Source organism: Triplophysa rosa, unplaced genomic scaffold (genome assembly GCF_024868665.1).
Source record: "Triplophysa rosa unplaced genomic scaffold, Trosa_1v2 scaffold430, whole genome shotgun sequence".
Classification (NCBI taxonomy): domain Eukaryota; kingdom Metazoa; phylum Chordata; class Actinopteri; order Cypriniformes; family Nemacheilidae; genus Triplophysa; species Triplophysa rosa.
In genome coordinates this window covers 36,333-41,070 of record NW_026634434.1, presented here as the reverse complement: position 1 = coordinate 41,070, position 4,738 = coordinate 36,333, and positions in this window count along the sequence as shown.

Genomic DNA, 4,738 nt, shown 5'->3' with positions numbered 1-4,738 from the left:
CCAGTCTTATGGGGCAATTTTTAGAAATTGAGATTTTTACACAATCTGAAAGCTGAATAAATAAACTTTCTATAGATATATGAGTTGTTAGAACAGGACAATATCTATGGGAGGCAAATCCTGCCAAATTTAAATAAATAAATTAAACGATGAAAATGAAAACCAGATTAGCAATTTCATTATACACAAGTGGAGACAATCGCGCTCTGGCATTTTTCAGGGCACGCTAGAGATACGGGCTCTCCAATGCTTTAGTTTGTTCTCTGTTAACTTATCAGAGATGCAGTACACCACACAACAATTTTGGGTATTGCACCAGGCACAGCCATCGTCATCATTACAAAGCGCTAAGGCCAAGCGCCTGGCAAGGTCTACACACGTTCGTTCGAATAAACGGATATGACGTTTTTGTGGGCGTTCCCAGTAATGCAGACGCTCGTCCACACCCACTAATTAACATGTAATTTGCATGACCGTGAACAAGAAAAATAAAACGAAAACGAAAATGAAATAAAAGAGAAGAGAAAATAAAATAAAATAAAATAAAATGAAAATCAAAGTTTACATTTTAATTTGAATTGTGTCAGTATTATTGCGTGAACATTAATAAAACCTTGGTAAAAAATGTTTTTACAATTTATTTTTCACATTTGCCTTTTCATTTTCAAATTGGCAGTCTTGCCTCGAGATTTTAGTGAAAATGAAATGTCAAATCACCAATTGTATTTTCTTTTTCAATTTGACAGGGACAACGCATTGTCAGTGTAAAAATGAAAATGAAAATAAAATAATTCCATTTTATTTTCATTTTGGCACATATTGTGCATGCAGTTGTGTATAATGAAATTGCTAATCTGGTTTTCATTTTCATCGTTTAATTTATTTATTTAAATTTGGCAAGATTTGCCTCCCATAAATATCTGGCTGAGATACCACCGTTTAAAACTCTGGAATCTGAGAGCGCAAAAAAATCAAAATTTTGAGAAAATTGCCTTTGAAGTTGTTAATCAGGGGCACTGTGGCAGACCATCCACTCACAAAAATAAAGTTTTTATATATTTAAGGTAGGAAATTTACAAAATATCTTCATGGAACATGATCTTTACTTAATATCCTAATGATTTTGGGCATAAAAGAAAAATCGATAATTTTGACCAACACAATGTATTTTTGTCTTTTACTAAAAATGTTCCCGTGCTACTTAAGACTGGTTTTGTGATCCAGGGTCACATTTAGAGAATAATGTTTATGATTTGTTTTCGAATGCTTAGCTTTCTGAGTAAACTATATTTATCGTGTTTTATTTTTGTTAATCACTCATTTGATTAGTAAAAAGCTAGATCGTTCCAGAGCCATGTTACTTAGGGTAAAGGATTATTTACATGTGAATCAAAACGTCAATTTAATTTATGCTTAATTGTTCTCACTGTCAGTTTAAGTTTGTTTGTCTTTCAGTTTTAATTTGTTTAAGTGTGTTAATTGATTTATCATGTTATATCTTACAGTTTACAGTTATGCTCATCTACTGTAGTTTGAACTATTATGACAAGGGCCCCTCACGAAGGTTTGCATAGGGCCCCCAGACGTCTAGGACCGGCACAGTGTTGACCAGTTGTGGTCTGTGCAATAACTAGCAAAAGTTCTGAACTATTCTATTGTGTCTTATTGTCCCAGTATAGTAGTGATTGTAAGGCACCACCCGCTGGTCCAATGATGGTATCCAGAGGCGTGGCGAAGCATTCAGCACATGTTTTTGTCTTTCTTTGTTTAGTGAAACAATATTTGAATGAAAGCATATTTCATTTAATTACCTCTATTTCATCTGACTCCAATTTAATAATATCTTGACTTCTCATTTAGCTTACACTTAACTTTTATCATTAATAATTGTGAAATTTGGATGGATGTCTGATTCCTCTGTTTTATTCTAAATTACACTCCTTCTGTGAGGACTCTGTCCTTCCTGTTTTCGAGTTCTTTAACTCTATGGACAGGGTCGTGACAGAACCATGTCCTGCGGGTGTTTTGTGTGGCTTTTGTTTACTTTTTAACACGTGTCCTCCGGTCTTGTCTCATAGCCCCGCTCTGTTGTTTCCCCGTATCTTTCCATGATTGTTTTATCCTCGTCACCTGTCCCTCGTCTCTGTAATTATCCTCTGTGAGTTTTTCCCTATTTAATGTTCCCCTCAGTCTCTAGTTTTTGTCGGTTAATTGTTCTATGTTCCCTGCTGTTCGTTTGTGGAGTTCTCGTGTCCTGCCTTGTCTTGCCCGTTTTGTGAGTTTGGTTTTGTGTATAATTTATAGTTCTCGTTTTGCCCCCTTGTGGGAAGTTTTATTAATATTTTGAAAAGTCTCTTGTTTATGTTTTTGTTACCCGCACCGTGGGTTGTTTGTTTTGTTTTTGTTTAAATAAATCATTTTTTAAGTTAACCCCTTCATCGCCTGCCTGCATTTGGGTTCTGCCTGACCAGACCGTAACACCTTCATCCGATTCTCAATGTCGCTTAGAGTCTCGTGCCGGCCGTTATACGCAGATCTCACGGTTCCAAACTCACCAGTGTTGGTCACTGCCAGAGGTTCTATGACTAGTAATGTTCAGATGGCCGTCTCCAACCAGCACTTCCTGAAACATTATTTGATCTAGTCCCCTTAGACTATGGCAACTTAAAATAATGATTTTCCAACCAGAGGTCATGACCACTCCATAGAGATAAATAGACCAATCTTACTTCCTCTGACGGTAGCTTTATATAATCATGCCATAGTTTCCTATGTACACTTAGTTAGAATAATATTACAATAACCAGAGGTTTGAGACTTACCCTATTTAGATTGATCAGACAACATATGTGCTGTTCTAAACGGAAACATTAGCCCCTACGGTCTAATTACACTTAAACTAATGCCAAGTAGTTAGCCGGAGCTCTAAAATCTCAGCTGGCGTGCCCCAATGCTCCACCTAATACAGGATTCTAGTCCGTCACTAACCTGAACGTAGATTTGCGGTAACAAAGGATATAGCGTGATCTACTAAAGTTTATAAACTCAGAACAATACAGAATGAATTCAAACATAACAATTTATTAGCCAGGTAAGGGAAGCATAATTCAAAATCCAATTCAAGATTCAATTCAATAATCAATAGGCAATCAATATAATTCAATAACAAATAATAGAAAATCATAAGAAATAAAGCAAAAAGAAATTCAATGTTGCATACCTGGCAAGAGACGACACACAGGAATTTGTGCTGGAGATCTGGCTACAGATTCCCTGATATTTTTGTCAACCTCCCTTAAATACCAAACCAGAACAAAGCTTTATGGAAATATTCTTTAGAGTTAGGAATTTGGCTGTGATTGGGTTTTGTGATCCCTGGGGCTGTACTTAATCTGCATACAGTAGGTGATTGGTGAAAGTTACCAAATGTGTGAGAAATGTTCCAGCACTGAGGGAAGTTTGTTAAGTTCTCACAAAACTTTGTCATTACATTCTGTTGTTATGGGAGTGAGACCATTGTACCAGTTGCACTGAGACTTTTGGATGATACCAACACATGTGTATGTTTTTTGTGTATGTGCCGTGTTCTTTTCTTGTGTACGGTCCTTAGAGCTTTTGGGTGTCCTGCGTTGAGTGAGAGGGGAGGAAAGGAACAGTTGGGGGTGCAGGGTGAGGTCTGCATCTGTGATTCACTGGTATGCGTCGTTTAAGATGTAGATGTTATCTCAGTAGGGAGTTTGTTGTACTGGAGGGAGTCCGTTGTTTCTCAAAGGAAGGTGTCCTTTTGGCTCAGGTCTCCCACTGTACTGAGAGATGCTCTATGTCCTTTTCCCGAGAAGATGATATTTGATCAGGCATCGGTGCATTGTTCTTTCAGGTAGGGGCACCCTTTTGGCCTAGGTTCCTCACTGTGCTTAGAAATGTTCTTTGTTTCTCAGGAGAAGAATTATGTCTCTGGTCCAACCTTACATGATAATATTTACAATAATAATATATTGATATATAAAATATTTAATTTAATAAGTGTCTCTAACATTGACCCACAGCAACATTAAACTCGTGTAGCTTAGTGTACAATGTTTTACACAAACACATTTACATTTTACATTTAGTTATTTAGCAGACGCTTTTATCCAAAGTGACTTACAGATGAGGGAAACAATGGAAGCAATTGAAACAACATAAGGACAACAAAAAGCATAAGTGCAATTGTTGTGCCGCTTGAGAAAAGAAAGGGTATTTTATTTTGTTCCAGCAGTACAGCGTGATCTGTTTGTCTTCGTAACTATAGTGACGTAGTACCGGCGCACGTCACGAATCAGGAAGTCGATCGCTATGCGGTAGTCAGTCGCAGCAGCGTGCAAGTTCTCCCAGTCATCCGTTTCTCGAGCGATTGCCTTTTCCTCTTCCCTTTTTGTTGAAGCAACGTCTGTGAGTATTTCTTATCATGTAATATTAGGATAGTGTCTATTTTCATCCCGGTAGAGTTGGTGGCTAAGTTAGCTTCGTGTTTATTACTGCCGATTGTTTACTAGCTCGATTGCGTTTATCATATAGATCACCGCTGTGTAGATAATCCGTGCTGTTTTCTGTCACTTGTATTTGGATTTAATATCAATGTATATCTCATTTGTATTGTATTGCAGTTTCACAATATGCCCAGTAAACTTTATGGAATCCAATCATCTGTGTTCTGGAGTTTCTTGGGAGTGTTTAAGCTGAATGGAGCATAGTCCAT